This window comes from Bos taurus, chromosome 18 (assembly GCF_002263795.3).
Source record: "Bos taurus isolate L1 Dominette 01449 registration number 42190680 breed Hereford chromosome 18, ARS-UCD2.0, whole genome shotgun sequence".
Lineage (NCBI taxonomy): Eukaryota > Metazoa > Chordata > Mammalia > Artiodactyla > Bovidae > Bos > Bos taurus.
In genome coordinates, this window is record NC_037345.1 from 26,715,425 (window position 1) to 26,732,780 (window position 17,356).

The 17,356-nt window shown below is 36.8% G+C and overlaps 1 long non-coding RNA gene across 1 annotated transcript in view; it reads left to right on the plus strand.

The window, feature by feature from the left end:
• The first annotated feature begins 1,056 nt into the window (after positions 1-1,056).
• The window catches only part of LOC132342817 (uncharacterized), a 76,029-nt gene continuing 59,729 nt past the window's right edge, over positions 1,057-17,356 (plus strand). The window contains exons 1-2 of the long non-coding RNA XR_009491336.1: positions 1,057-1,272; positions 5,785-5,894. This is a non-coding gene — a long non-coding RNA (uncharacterized lncRNA). The remainder of the gene's footprint in view (positions 1,273-5,784; positions 5,895-17,356) is intronic.

Consider the following 17,356-nt stretch of genomic DNA (forward strand, 5'->3'; position numbering starts at 1 on the left):
TGTTACCACCATATGAGGACCAAATGAGAAGGTGCAGGCTGACTACGAGCCATGAAGAAAGCCCTCACCAAAACGTGACAATGCTAAAAGCTTGATCTTGGGCTTCCCAGCCTCTAGAATTGTGAGAAATAAATGTTTGTTGTTTATAAACCACTCGGTTAAAAGTTACAGCCCCTGCAAAAAACCAAGATAATACTGAAAAGGAAAATACATTTAGTTAACAAAAAAGAAAAAATTAAGTTGAGAAATCAGAAGAAATACTTCCACATTTCCATCTACTAAACATAACAATTGTAAATATTTTAGTATATTTCCTTCCAGTCTTTGTGGTAGGTGGTCTTAGTTACCCCATGGCATGAGAGATCTTAGTTCCTGACCAGAGATCGAACCTGCATCCCTTGCATTGCAAGCAGATTCTTAACCACTGGATTGCTAGGGATGTCCCCTTCCAGTTTTTCTTACAGGCACAGTCTTAATAATTGCCATGTATTAATACTCTGCTGTAAGTTTCCTGCCTTTCGCATAGGCAGACATTTTTAAAAACAAAAAGATTATTACATTGCTAGGAGGTTAATTCTGCCTCAACCCATCAACCTAAACATAAAATACTCTGTTTGGAGAATCTCAGGTGATAAGATATTCAACATTCATTTTATGTACACCACCTGCCAGACCATGTGTTAGGCACCTGAGGAGGGAAAGAAAAATCAAGCTTGGTTCTGCCCTTGAAGCACTTACATGAGAAAGGAAGCTTCACGTTCATATTTTATTTCCTGGGAGGTGACTCTCTAATGTTGGCGTAAACTTGTTCTGTGTAGTTGAGATTATGCTTTTAAAGTACAAGAAAAATAAGTTAGGCCCACTGAAGAAGTTTCAGCAAGGAGCCCATTTCTCAAAAATAAACAGACAAATAATCCCTGCAGATTAGCCAGCCGCTGTAAAATAATTTTAACACAATATCCAGCTGATCATTTGGGAGGCAAGCAAGTCAGCTGGTGGGGAGCGAACGTTAGCGACTTGGTTGTCATGGAAACTTTTCTTCCAGACCAGGAAAAAGGCAGTTGCGGGGAAACAGGCGATGTGGAAAAATAGCCCACTTCTCCATGATCTATTTCTCTGTTGATCACAAGTCGACACCCTACTGGGGCTGGGATTGGGGAGAGAGGCAGGCATCCCAAGCTTACAAAGGAGAGCAGCAGTCCCCCTTGTGCAGACAGACCCATGGGACATGGTTCAAACAAGAAGTATGCGGATAAAAGTTGGCGAGCCAAGGTCATACGTTTATTTTATTTTTATTCTTTTTTTCCTTTTACTGTTTTTCTTTTTTAAAATGGTTCCGTTCAAGTTGTTAAAAGGCTTATTATTCTCAGTTGTCCTCAGATACTGTTGATGTGAAAGCTTGACTAGCATTTTCAGTGCTGACTCAACACACATCAGTCTTACTCAGAAATGAAGTCTGTGTCAGGTGGCTCAATGGTAAAGAATCTGCCTGCAGTGCAGGAGATTCAGGAGACACAGGTTTGATTTCTGGGTCAGGAAGATCCCCTGGAATGGGGAAATGACAACCCACTCTAGTATTCGTACCTGGAAAATTCCAGAGACAGAGGAGCCTCCTAGGCTATAGTCCGTGGGGTTGCAAAGAGTTGGACATGACTTAGCGACTGAGCACAGCATAGCCTGTTTAGCCCCATTAGGAAAGTGTTGGTCACTCAGTCATGTTTGACTCTTTGTGACCCCAGAGGAAAAGCCAGAGTTAAGCTGTAATGGGTATGACTGTCAGTCTTTAAACAGTCTTTAAATTGTACATAGGTATAAAAATTACTTTTAGAACTTGGTCTAATTTGATTAGGATATTGTTTATAAATGCTTATGATTCATGCCAGTCTTTGTCCACATTTGCTCAGGTTAATCTGAATTTACATAATCATAATAAAATAATTTTTTGAAAGGTAGAATTGCACTCCTAGCTACATATCCAGCATTAACATGCGTTATAGCTGTTTGTTCACATTTCCAACTCTTTCTTCTAATTTGTGAGCTCTTCAGTGCTTTGAATGGTGCCTTGTTCATCTTTGTGAGCTTACTATTAGCATAATGCTCAGTTCTTTTTTAAATTTTTTAAAAATTAAAAAAATTTTTTTGATGTGGACCATTTTTTAAAAAGTCTCTATTGGACTTGTTACAATGTTACTTCTGTTACAATGTTACAAGGCACATGGGATCCTTAGCTCCCCACCCAGGGATCAACATGCACAGCTCTAGTGGAGGGTGAAGTCTTAACCACCAGATCACCAGGGAAGTCCCAGTGCTCAGTTCTTAAGTGTTTGATTCATGGAGCAATTTCTGGGTGCTAGCATGTTGGTAAACAATACTTGTTACATGAATAATTGGATGGATGGATGACTATATTCTGGATTTTCTTGGTTTTCTGTGTTTTGAAGAGCTGAACGATTATTTCATAATCAATCACACAATTATTTTCCTGGTGGCAGCTTTCTAAGTTGTAGAAAATAATCAAGATAGAACCTCTGTAGGGATTGCTTGGTAAATCATCATAGGCTGGTAAAGTTTTATCTTTGCTTTCTATTACTATTTAGAAGTCTTTTATTTATAGGTTAAATAAGATCTACTGATCTACTCAAGAGTTTTTTCAGTATACATTTCTATTTGTATACAATGACTAATCTCATTACATAGTTTATTTCTCTTGCTCATAGTTAAGTGGCAATAATTCAAAATATCTTTATTGTCAGAGATTGTTTTTTCTGACCACAATATTCTCCAGTTTCCCCCACTTTCTTCTTTGTACATTGAACATGCTCATAATCTCATATTATCATCTTTGTCTTTACCTCATTTAAACATTTTTTTTAAATTAATTTTTATTGTAGTGCAGTTACTTTACAATGTTGTGTTAGGTTTTGCTATACAGCAAAATGAATCAGCTATATTCTTTCCTATATCCTCTCTTTTTGGATTCCCTTCCCATGTAGGTCACCAAGAGCACTGAGTGGAGTTCTCTGTGCTATGCAGTAGGTTCTTGTTAGTTACCTATTTTATCCACAGTCTCAGTAGTGTATATGTCAATCCCAGTCCCCAAATTCATCCCACCCCACCACCTTTCCCCCTTGGTATCCATACATTTGTTCTCATCTGCGTCTTTATTTATGCTTTGCAAATAGAGTCATCCCTACCGTTTTTCTAGATTCCACCTATATGCATTTATGTACAGTATTTGTTTTTCTCTTTCTGACTTCATTCTGTGACGCTTCTTTCCTTTGAAAGTTTATTTCTTTATTTATTTGTGACTGTGCTGGACCCTCGCTGCTGGGAGGGCTTTTCTTTAGTTGTGGCGAGTGGGGGCTACTCTCTAGTTATGTGCAGGCTTCTCATTGCTGTGTTCTTCTATCTCCATCATGTGACTGTCTCTTTATTCCCCCAGGTTTACTGAGATATAATTGACAATTAAAAAAATATATATATATAATGTAAAATTTGAAAATTTGATTTTCACATACATTGTGAAAGAACCATCACATCAAGCTAATTAACATGTCCATCGCCTCACATAGTTACCATCTTCTTTTCTGTGTGTGTGGTGAGCACACTGAATAGGTAGCAGGTTTCAAGTATACAGTACAATATTGTTCATTATACTCATCGTGTTGTATGATGAGTATAACTTACTCATCATTATAACTGAAATATATATCTTTCTAGAACTTATTCATCTTATAACTGAAAGTTTGTACCCTTTGGCCAGCATTTCTCCATTTTTCTACCCAGAGCCCCTGGTAGCCATCATTCCACTCTCTGCTGCTTTGAGTTTGACATTTTTAGATTCCACATATAAATGATATTATAATATTGTTATTCTGAATCTGGCTTATTTCACGAAGATCCCCTGGAGAAGGAAATGGCAACCCACTCCAGTACTCTTGCCTGGAGAATCCCATGGACGGAGGAGCCTGGTGGGCTACAGTCCACGGGGTCGCAAAGAGTCGGACACGACTGAGCGACTTCACTTCACTTCACTTCAATGTCCTTTAAGTTGAGCCATGTTGTCACAAATGGCAGATTTCCCTCTTTTTTCAGCCTGATTAGTTTTCCACTTTATGTATATACCACATGTTCTTTATCCATTCATCCACTGATGGAAATTTAGGTTGCTGCCATTTCTTGGTTATTGTGAATGATGCTGTAATGGACATGGAGTGCAAGTGTCTTTTCAACACCATGATTTCAGTACCTTTGGATGAATACCCAGAAGTGGAATTGCTAGACCTCACAGTAGTCCTATATTTAATATTTTGAGGAACTTCCATACTGTTAGTCATAATGGCTGTACTAATTTTCTATCCATGGCGTGCAAGGGTTCCCTTGTCTACATATCTTTACTAACAAAACACTTATTTTTTAAAAAAATAATAGTCACTCTAACAGACGTGAAGTGATACCTCAATGTGACTTTGATTTGCATTTTCCTAATTATTAGTGATGTTGAATACCTTTACATGTATCTGTTGGCCATTTGTATGTCTTCTTTGGAAAAATGACTATTAAGTTCTGCCCTTTTTTAAGTTGGATTGTTTATTTTTTTGCTACTGAGTTGTATGATTAAGAAGATGTGTGTGTATGTATGTGTGGTGTTGTTCAGTCACCAGGTCATGTCTGACTCTCTGCAACCCCGTGGGCTGCAGCATGCCAGGCTCTTCTGTGTGTGTGTCTGTGTATATATGTGTGTGTGTGTGTGTGTATAAATATATATGTATATGAAAAAAGTGAAAGTGAAAGTGACTCAGTCTGTGTCCAACTCTTTGTGACCCCATGGACTATAGCCCGCCAAGCTCTTCTGTCCATGGAATTCTCCAGGCAAGAATACTGGAATGGGTAGCCATTCCCTTCTCCAGGGGATCTTCCTGACCTAGGGATCAAACCTGGGGTCTCCTGCATTGCAGCAGATTCTTTACCTTTGAACCACCAGGGAAGCCCGTGTGTATGTGTGTGTATGTGCATGTGTGTGTGTGTGTGTGCGCATGTGTGTGTGTATAAAACCTTTGTGTATTACAGACGTTTTAAAGATCAATTTGTCACTGGAAATCCTTGGCACTGAACAAGCTTATATAGTACTATATTTTTTGTAAAAGTTGTTTCTATAGTGGTGTGTTTTAACTACAGAGTTGCTTATGTAGGATATATTAATAGTGTATCATAATCCTGATTAAAGTCTCATGTGGAATCAAGCATTCTCTCATTTTATATTTTACCTATGCTGTTTTGAAATTATATTTTCTTCAATGGTAAAAGTAATAGTTGCTTGTCACAAAAAAGTAAGGGAAAAGCATAATCCTAAACACTTAGGGACAGACATTGCTTTCGTATTTTTAAATTTTACTTTGTTTTGATTATACAAGTTAAACATGTTTAGAGAAGACATTTAGAAAATTCTTTTAGAAATTTAGAAAATGCGAAAGATAAGAAAATGAAATCAATCACAATTTCACCACTAAGAAGTGACGCTTTTAACATGTTGGCCTAAGTATTTATCTAGATTATATATTTGTCTACCATATATTAAAATATGCATTTTATTTTTAACAAAAGAAACCACACATATTGGATGACAGTTTTATATTGTGATTTATTACTTCATTTTCATATTTCTAAGCTAATAAAATACTTTTATAATGCCACTTTTACTAAGTCTATGGAATTCTATCACACTATAATTTATTTTAACAGTCTCTTATTTTTGTTTCTTTTTTGTGTTAATGGGCTTCATAGGATCATAGAAAAGCCAATCACCAAGGAGTTGGATGCTGAATGTGATAGAGGAAAGTTTTTCCAGATGAAGTCCAACTCTAGCTCTCAGATCTGATCATCTTCTGCCCTCAGTAAGAGATTTAAAAAAAATGTATTTTAACTTTTTATTTAAAATTAAAAAAATCTTAGCTTTTATGTATAGTAATGACATATTTAGTAGAAAAGACTGAGAGGAATTCAAACAGCTTGATAGCAGAAAACAAATAGCTTAATTGAAAAATGGGCTAAGGACTTGGGTAGACATATGCTAAAAAGAAGATATGCAAATGGTAAATAGGTATATAAAAAGCAGCTCAACATCAATAATCATAAGGGAAATGCAATCAAAATCACAATAAGGTATCACCTCACACTTGTTAAGATACCTATCATTAAAAAGAAGATAATGAGTGTTGGTGAGATGTGGAGAAAAGGAAACCTTTGTATACTGTTGGTGAGAAGTAAATTGATAAAGCTATTATATAAAATAGTATAGAGGTTTCTCAAAAAATTAAACATAAAACTACCATATGATCCGGCAATCCCACCTCTGGGTATCTATCCAAAGGAGTAAAATCATTATCTTGAAGAGATATCTACATCCCCATGTTTACTGCAGTGTTATTTATAGCATTTAAGACATGGAAACAACCTGCACACTTCAACAGAAGAATGAATGAAAAATTATGCATACGTGCACACAGATATACACACTGGAATATTATTGAACCATAAACAGGATGAAATGCTGCCATTGTGAGAACATGGGTGAACCTGGGGACATTATGCTGAGTGAAATAAGCCAGGTACTGAAAGAAAAATAACATATGATCTCACTTACATGTAGAATCTAAAAATGTCAAAGTCTTAGAAGCAGAGAGTAGAATGGTGGATACCAGGCGCTGAGTGTAGGGGAGATGGGTGGACATTGGTCAAAGGGTATGTAAGTAATAAGAGGAATAAGTCGTCATACAGCATGGTGACTATAGTTAACAATGCTTTATTGTATGCTTAAAATTTGCCAAGAGAATTTTTACTATTCTGCAGCACTCTTCTGTTTTTATGTCTTACCTAATATTTCTTACTGCTTTCTGCTCTTATTATCAACTTTATACACTCTATTTCTCATATTTTAACTTCCAGATAAGTAATATCAATGGGTCAGAGCATCATGAATGTTCCCCTTGGGTCATGCTTTTGCTCCACACTGCTTTATAGATCAACTGGCTTTCCAAGTCCAATGGGAAGCAGAGAAGCAGAGCAGAGACAGAGAGAACGGCAAACTGTGTAACAACCCCATTCATAGGCTGGTCTTTATTTCTGGTAGAAACTCAGAGTGAAATAGGCTTCCCTCCTCCTTTTTATTTTAAATTACATTTCACTATATATAAACAGCACTGAATAAATTTTATATAACCACTGGTCATTTGTTTTTCTTGTTTTGTAAATTTATTGTTAATATATTCTAAGATTAAAATAAATAGAAATGCAAGCATTATTATTTAACAGGAAAATGTTTAATTAATGATGTTTTTATTTCCTGTTTGTTTGAATCAAGTACCTTTGAAGTTGGGAGAGTATATTGGAAATCCTTAAATCACTTAAGATAATTTAGACCCGCTATTAATTTTATATCACAAATGAGTAGTTAATGCAGAGTTAGTAAGTTCATCACTGCTTTTTAATTAAACATGAGTTGATTATAAAGACAGAGTTATTGAGCATTTGAGAGATATATCTAATGGCTATATAATTAGATGAAAATTATATAAGCAAGGAATGTCCAATTTAATTCTTGCTATATATTAGTTGTAGGAAAAATATGCAGATACTTCATTCACATTTATCAAAATAGCCTACAGCAAGATAATTAGGGATCACTTTTGAAAATGGTGGTGCTTAATAGACATATTAATTGATATCAGTCTTCCTTCAAATAGTCCATTCAGTGGAAAACTATTACATCAAAAATAGTTTATCAATAAAAATAAAAAATGCATATCTTTTATTTGAAAAGTTAATTGCACTCATATATTTTCATTTATTAAATTTAAATAATAATTTTCTTTGCTTTGTTGATAATTAAATAACCATAATAATAGTCAATGAATCTTAATTAAATACTGATGGTAGTTAACAATCACTTTATAAAAATAGTAATGATATGCCACAGAATCAAAAACAATAAAACCTAAACTTATTATATTGAAATAAGAAAACCATATGACCATAAATAAAACCATAAGTTTTATTTATTTGTGTTCATGATTCGGTAGACTTCTAATAACAACTTTAAAAATCATCTCTTTTTGAGGAAATTGGAATAAATTGGTGGAATATCACACCAGAGCTTTTGTGTTAGGAAAGTGCTGACTGATTGAGGTCTACTCTGAAAAAAGTGAGCATTTCCAGTCAATTTGCATTATATATCAGATACCAATTTGTGATTAAGTTTACAAAGCTGAAAAAGAAAATAAATAATAATAGCAAATAGTATAATAATAATTAAATTTCAAGGTTTGGGAAGAATATCAATAACTTATAAGTAGTCTTTGGATCTACTTGATTACTATAAAATTTCAATCAAATGAAATCAAAACAAAAGCCAGGAAAAAAGACTGCAATCTCAGAAGGTCTTGGAATAAATGGATTCAACTAACATTACATAATTTTGTTTTTCTAATTGAAAGTCAAATCTATTAATTAATCATAGAAGTAATTTTAAAAGTTACACAAGCATTAATAATAAAATAGAAAAAAGAGTTCAGCAGTTCAGCACCTATAGTAACAAATATTTCGCCATGAGATTTGGTTTTAGTTTAGTTATATACTTGATGTGGATGTGGATGTGTGCATGTTGATGGTGATATAAACTGTATTTCTATTGTAGGTCACAGCTTGTATTAGTAAGCCTTCTTCAGAGAGATAGAAACAGTAGGGGCTATCTCTCTATCTATCCATAGATACAGGCATATCTATCTAAATGCAGGCAAGGGTCTTGCAAGTCTTTCTGGAAAGCTTGGATGTATTATCCTGAATGTAATATGTAGTCATTAAAGAATAAAAGGGAGAGTGGTAGGATAAGATTTATTTTAGAAACATCAGAAAGAAGTGATATGGAAGGTGGATTATAGAAGAGTAAGGTTTGATTCCAGCAGTATAATTAGGAGGCAGTGAGACTGAGGAAAGAAGAGGGGATAGATTCGAGATGTATTTAAGAGGACAGAACCAATAGTCCTATCTGGCTGAAATAATGGGTGAAGGATAATGGAATAAGATGTGTGAAGGATAACTCATAGCTTTGTGCCTTGGAATTCTGAGCAGAGACCAGTGCCATTCAATAGGATATGGAACAGGAGAAGGAGTGAGTTTTGGAGGGTACTTGATTCAATTTTGAATTTGTTGAGTTTGAGGTCTTTGAGGACTCCTAAAGGGAGTTGTCCAGTACCTAGAAAGATATTTGGGACTGAAGGTCAGTGGAGAGAACTAGTATTATTATGCTAAGCATTTGAAAGTGCTGAGCATTTCCTCTGATTTGGAAATCAGAGTAACAGATGTGAAGCTTCACAGAAAGAGTCTATATAATAAAAAGAGAAAAGCATGGGAAAGGTCAAATGTAACTCTAGAAGGAAACAGAATTTAAGGGATAAACAGAGGAAGAGAAGCCAGAGTAAATCAGAATTTATTTTTTGGAGGTGCCTAGGGGCATAAATTGGAGAAGGCAATGGCACCCCACTCCAGTACTCTTGCCTGGAAAATCCCATGGACAGAGGAGCCTGGTAGGCTGCAGACCATGGGGTCACGAAGAGTCGGACATGACTGAGTGACTTCACTTTCACTTTTCCCTTTCATGCATTGGAGAAGGAAATGGCAACCCACTCCAGTGTTCTTGCCTGGAGAATCCCAGGGACGGGGGAGCCTAGTGGGCCGCCGTCTATGGGGTCGCACGGAGTCGGACACGACTGAAGCGACTTAGCAGCAGCAGCAGCAGGGGCATAAATAGATGAACAGGGAAGCCTGGTGTGCTGCAGTCCATGGGGTCGCAAAGAGTTGGACATGACTGAGCGAGTGAACTGAACTGAACTGAGGGGCATAAAACTGTCAGAAAAAAATCAATCAGTTGATCTAAGAAAGAACTGGAAAATTTTAGTCAAGCCAAATCTGAGGAATATAACCCGGGAAAAGCATCTCAGAAAGCTCTGAGAATTGTTCTGCCAGTTAGAAATCAAGGCATAGTCATACAAGTTTTTTTGAGACAGAGGACTGTACGTCAAATGACGTATTATCAACATTTTACATACTCCAAATCTAAGCAGCATCTTGGTGGTCACGTGACCCCTTCCAAGATCAGGAAGGAATAAGGAGTCCTTTAAGGAGCTGTCTTGATGCTAGGAGAATGTTGCTCTTTGTGGTTGAGTGGGTGCTCCTGCCAATGAGGGAAGTGTGCTCAATGCCTAACACAGCCACACAATGCACAGGGCAGAGAGAAGAATTTTTATATTTAAATTGTCCTTGACTTGTCATAAAACAGGAATTTTACCTCACAAAACTAATTTGGATTCTGTATGTGTATGTGTGTGTGTGTGACAGGTAAAGGCCCTGCTTAGGGACCTTGTCTTGAAGCTGTGTTTCCATCAGAGCACACTGCTTTTACTCAGAGTATGTGTTTATGTGGGAGGGCTGTTGAAGATAAATGTTGTCACTGTTTCTTGACCACATGAAGACAGACTCATTAAGGAGACTAAAGCAGGAAGAGTCAGAGATAAGAAGAGAGGGGACAGTGGCATCAAATGTTGGTGAGCGAGAGAGCGAGATAAGGACTGTTGTCTCCCAGGCTGCCAGCTGCAAACAGATCACACTCTCAAATTGGGTCATTTGAGGAGAGCTTAATAAAGAGACAGTTTACCAAGGTGTGGGAAAGGGGAAGGGAAGCTCCGTGCGACAGTGCCTTCGAACAGGGCTGGTAAGAGGATGATGCTGTGTTTGTTTCTCTGCTTAATGGGGCAGGAGGAGGGTGCAGCTGTTGCAACCTGGTGTGGGAGAGCTTTGTTGGGAGGCTGCCTGAAGGAGCTCTGGGATGTGATCCCGGGGCTTTGCAGAGAGGGGCTGGAGGGCAGGAACCCTGACCGCTACTCTCTCTCTTTTTTATAAACTTTGTAATTTTATATTGGAGTATAGCCGATTAACAATGTTGTGATAATTTCAGGTGCACAGCAGAGGGACTCATCCATGCCTATATGTGTATCTCCCATTTTCCCATCTCCCCTCCCACCCAGGCTGCCATATAACACTGAGCAGAGTTCCCTGTGCTGTACAATAAGCCCTTGTTGATTATCCATTGTAAACATAGCAGTGTGTACATGTTGATCCCAAACTCCCTATCTCTTCCCCACATTCTCCCCCCTCTGGCAACCATAAGTTTGTTCTCTAAGTCTGTGAGTCCACTTCTGATTTGTAGCTAAGTTCATTTATATGCATGTGAGCTCTCCAACATGCTCTCTCCCCCCTGGAGAGAGATGTCATTACAGATCTTCCTCGGCTTACAGTGAGGTTATGTCCGGATAAACCCACCGTTAAGCCAAGAATTTAATACACTTAACCCACCAAACACTTACATTAGCCTACAGTTGGACAAAACTGTCTAACACAAATCCTGTTTTATAATTATTGAATGACTCATGTAATTTATTGAATTCTGTACTGTAAGTGAAAACAGAATGGTTGTCTAGGTACATGATGGTTGTCGGTGTTACCCATTGTTAACTCCAGTCATGGTGTGGCTGACGGGGAGCTGCCGCTCGCTGCCTCTGCCCAGCATCAGGAGAGTATTGTACTGCAGATTGCTAGTCTGGGAAAAGGTCAAAATTAAAAATTCCAAGTATGGTTTCTACTGTATGTGTATCTCTTTCTCACCATTGTCAAGTTGCAAAACTGTAGGTCTTACCATCATCTGTATAGCTTCAGTGCCTAATGAAGTGCTTGAAACACAGCAGGTGCTCAGCGAAAATTTTGAATACAAAATGTTCAAATGTCCAAAACCCTAAAAACATCCCAAAGGCATAATCCAAATGCATGAACACAGTCAGCTATTGTGTTCTATTTAGCTCTTCAGTATGGCCCCATCCCTCTTCAGTATATGTTATACATCTCAGTTTATCGCTCCATTTGTTTCTCCCATGAGTAGTCTTCCTTAAATGAGTTTTAACCCCTTATATCCAGACAAAGTTCAGTTCTTGTTTGAGAAGCCTTATCAGCTTTGCACAAATGCTGGAATATCTCTCAAGTGAGTTTAAGTTTATCGCTAAACTCTTTTCTCTCCATGAAGCTTCTTTGGAAAGCCTTCTTAGAAAGTAGTTTTTCTCCAGTCTTAACTGGTTCCATTTCCATCCTGATATTACAATGTCTGGGTTCTAAGACTGACAGAAGTATTTCCTGTCTAACTGGCTGAAGGGGGTTGAAAGTTGCCTTTAGGTACTCTTATGAGTATTTTAAATATGGTTCTCTTGTTTAAGAAGTATTTTGACATATTTAGAAATTCTTAGTAACATTTTTGGAAAGAAAAGTATAAAAAAGATTCTTGCTTCTTCTATAACTCTTTAATTTCTTTTTGACAATTCCCATTTCTCTCTTCTAAGATACATAATTTTAAACCAAATTTTACTTTTTATTTCATTCTCAAAGCATAATATTATGAAGTATGATAAAAGCAAATTAGCCTTAACAACAAAATAATAAAACATAATGAAACTTGGAAATTCTAAAGTGTAGAACAAAAGATGAAATTAAAATCTCTATTGTGAGAAAGAATCTGGCAAATTCCAGTTTGGCCCCTAAAGGGCCCTTTATACAACAGGCTGAAGCATAATCTACAAAGGATAGTAAATCAAGCTTAACTTAGTGTTTCTTTGTTTTTAATGGTTTGTGTTTAACCCTTATGACTAAATGCTCCAAATGGTTGTTTAAATTATGGTAGTGGGATTAGTAGGCATAGTTGCACAGGAAAAGCAGGATTTACTGCTTTGAAATGTGCATATCTCACAGATTATGTGCTTTAACATGCCAAGATATGGTAAAATTTTGCTTGTTTAGGAATAGCTCCATTTTTAAGCTTCCTAAGTACTTCAGCTGAAATGATATATATTTTGCACATAAATATTGGAAGGGTTGGGGGAGTCAATGTGATTCTTGCATTGTGGAGACTGGACACAGTGGTTATCCATGTTTTATGTAGTCCTGAGTCTTTGGGGTTCCAAAACACACCCATTTTATAGGACAAGTTAGAAACATGTTGCTTCTCAAAATAATCACTTAATATTTTGTTTTTATTAAACAACTGAAAAATATCTGACTGAATTATTTCATTTTGAACATATTATTTTTTTGCTGTGTATAAAATGCTATTTAAGTAATTGAGTGTTTTTTTTCCCCAGTTGTTTGAGTGCTGAAAATTCAATCTTCTGTAATTAAAAATAAATCTTCTAATGAACACAGCAGTTATTTCCCATATACTTTATTGAAAGTGACAAAAGTGAATAAAATATAACCATGAATTGTGCCTCATTCCTATGACATATCAAACTCCCATTTCATTAAACTTGGGAGGCTTTTTTAAAAATATGATACTGAAAGAAGGGAAATAAAATTCTTAGGTTTCGAAAGATTATTAATAGATGAGATTTGAATAAGACTGATCAAATGCTGGAATGGATGCTTTCTTTCTTTCTTTTCCTTTTCCTTTTTTTTTTTGATTGCCTACATTGTCTGAAAACTGTTCAGCAGAACAAAGGGTTTTATGGATGAAAGACTGGTATGAAGAAACATGAATGTCAACTCAGGCTCTGAAAGACAGTCTGCTAATGAAATATTCTAAAAGTCATTTTCAAGGTGGTTGAAAGTTCTCACTGATGTGCACCAATGCTTTTGATAAAAAAATTATATATATCAAATAATTACACAAGTGTTGGCTCCAGGGATAGAGAAAATAAGGTGAGTCCATATGCACCTACACATTAATGAAAGACTTGTGTATCATACTTTCTTTCCATGGGTAAAATAATCAGACACGTGGTAACATTATTTTGGTAGTAAATTTCTTACTTTGTGCATCTGAAAAGTACCCTTTTCTGCTATCTTGGTAATGCTAACTGACTGTGATCTATGATTTACTACTACATTAATAGTTGCTTTTTATATGCAAAGTGTATTTTCTTTTAAAATTGAATTTCCCCAAAACATCAGTCAGTGAACTTGCCTTATAAATGCAAGAAGTAATGACTTTTCCCCAAAGATCCACTGATCCACTCTATGAATATACATACCTGCCAATAACATCTACTTATCCTCTATTCTTGGAGAAGGGCACGGCAACCCACTCCACTATTCTTGCCTGGAGAATCTTATGGACAGAGGAGCCTAGCAGGCTACAGTCCATGAGATTGCAAAGAGTTGGACATGACTAAAGTGACAGCATATACGCATGCATCCTCTATTCTATGGTATGCATTCTTTCTTTAGGATATATATAGACACACACATATAATCTTGGTAATAATTTTGAAAGATGTATATCCCCCATATATTTATATACATATAACTCTACCTGCCATATATATATGACATATACATCTGTGTGGGTTTATAATTTGATGGAACTGTATATTCAGATGTCCTTGGAATCTGTATCACTTTTCTGTGATTGATTTTAACCATGCAAGTTTGGTGAAAATTCTCTTTCAGGAATGTCTATCAGTTCAGTTCAGTTCAGTCACTCAGTCATGTCCGACTCTTTGCGACTCCATGATCCTTAGTGCACGAGGCCTCCCTGTCCATCACCAACTCCCGGAGTCCACCCAAACCCATGTCCATTGTGTCAGTGATGCCATCCAACCATCTCATCCTCTGTCATCCCCTTCTCCTCCTGCCCTCAATCTTTCCCAGCATCAGGGTCTTTTCAAATGAGTCAGCTCTTCTCATCAGGTGGCCAAAGTATTGGAGTTTCAGCTTCAACATCAGGCCCTCCAATGAACACCCAGGGCTGATCTCCTTTAGAATGGACTGGTTAGATCTCCTTGCAGTCCAAGGGACTCTCAAGAGTCTTCTCCAACACCACAGTTCAAAAGCATCAATTCTTCTGCGCTCAGCTTTCTTTTTAGTCCAACTCTCACATCCATACATGATCACTGGAAAATGCCCCATATAGGGAGGCCCTTACTTAGGCTAACAGTGGTTCTATGATATGTTCAAATTAATGGAGGCATGGTTTGTAGGTTTTTTAAAGTACTCTAAATCAGATTGACCATGGGATGTCTACTTTCTGACGCGTCACAATCCCAGAGGACTGGGCTAAATTGCAATGGTCTGACAACATCATTAAACTTTCTATGCCTGGGTCTGGGCTGAGCTTGGTTTACAAGAGGTAGCTAATCTCCGGGGAGTGGAGTCTATCCTCCTTTCATTTTATATTTTCATGAATGGAATTTTAATTATATGATATAAACATAAACAACAATTTTTCATGACATTTAATATTTTGGGGGACCAACCTGGTTCCAATCTCTCAAATGCATCTGCCTTTGTATATAATACGTATCATAAAATTGCTGGTTTATAATGAAATTTTCTTTTACGCTCTTTCAACTTGAAACTCCTTCTCAGCAGTCTATATCCAATCATAATGCTGTCTTTTCTTCAAAACATCAGCTAACATTCTTAGAGGTTTTTTTTTTTTTTTTTTTTTATACATTTAGTTGCTAAGTTGTGTCTGACTCTTTTGCAACCCCATAGACTGTAACCCACCAGTATCCTCTGTCCATGGGGTTTTCCAGGCAAGAATACTGGAATGGGTAGCCATTTTCTTCTCCAGGGGATCTTCCTGATCCAGGGATTGAACCTGTGTCTCCTATATTGGTAGGCGGATTTTTTTTTTTTTTTTTTAACCACTGAGTCATCTGGGAATTCCTTTTACACATGTATATCAGGTGACATACATTATATGATTATATTTCATATCACATTATAATTTTGGAGTATTTTTATATGTTTTATACTAGTCAGAGAGGTTCTAGAGCTGAGGGGCTAGTGCTTACTCATTAAAAAAAAAAAATTCCCAGCATGAAAAGTAGGCACTCAGTGAGTGAATATTAGTTTTAAAAAATTGTTCAAAGGTAAATAAAAATGTGTAAAATAGGTTTTTTACAATTAATAAGGAAGCATAAAAGAAGATGGGAACCAAGATGTGGTGACGTTGAGATAGTAGAAAAAGTGGAATCACCTTGTAGAGAAATTGGGACCCTTGTGCACTGTTGGTAGAAATATAAAATGGTGCAGCTGCCATGGAAACTATAACAGTTCCCCCCAAATTAAGAATGTAATTCTTATATGACTCAGCAATGCCACTTCTGTGTATATATCTAACAGAATTGAAAACAGAGTCTCAAAGGAATGTTTGCACAACCATTTTCATAGCAGCATAATTCATAATTGCCAAAAGATTGAAGCAATCCAAATGTTGGATGAATGGATAAACAAACTGTGGTATATACATACAATGGAGTCTTAAAAAGGAGGGAAATTCTTATGCTTGCTACAACATGGATGAACCTTAAGGACATTCGGCTAAGTGAAATAAGCAAGATGCAAAAAGGCAAATGCTGTATGATTCCACTTACATGAAGTACCTAGAGTAGTAAAAATTCATAGAGAAAGAAAATAGAAGGTTAGTTAGTTGCTAGTGACTCAAAGGGAGGGGAAATGAGTTATTTAATGGGTGTAGCATTTCAGTTTTGCAAGATGAAAAGAATTTTTGAGATTGGTTGTACAAAGATGTGAGTATACTTATAGGAGTATGTCAAGGCTGTATATTGTCACCCTGCTTATTTAACTTATATGCAGAGTACATCATGAGAAACACTGGGCTGGAAGAAGCACAGCTGGAATCAAGATCGCCAGGAGAAGTATCAATAACCTCAGATATGCCAATGAAACCACGGTTATGGCAGAAAGCAAAGAACTAAAAATCCTCTTGATGAAAGTGAAAGAGGAGAGTGAAAAAGTTGGCTTAAAGCTCAACATTCAGAAAACTAAGATCATGGAATCTGGTCCCATCACTTCGTGGCAAATAGATGGGGAAACAGTGTCAGACTTTATTTTTTTGGGCTCCAAAATCACTGCAGATGGTGACTGCAGCCATGAAATTAAAAGATGCTTACTCCTTGGAAGGAAAGTTATGACCAACCTAGATAGCATATTCAAAAGCAGAGACATTACTTTGTCAACAAAGGTCTGTCTAGTCAAGGCTATGGTTTTTCCAGTAGTCATGTATGGATGTGAGAGTTGGACTATGAAGAAAGCTAAGTGGCGAAAAATTGATGCTTTTGAACTGTGGTGTTGGAGAAGACTCTTGAGAGTCCCTTGGACTGCAAGGAGATCCAACCAATCCATCCTAAAGGAGATCAGTCCTGAGTGTTCATTGGAAGGACTGATGTTGAAGCTGAAACTCCAATACTTTGGCCACCTGATGTGAAGAGTTGACTCATTGGAAAAGACCCTGATGCTG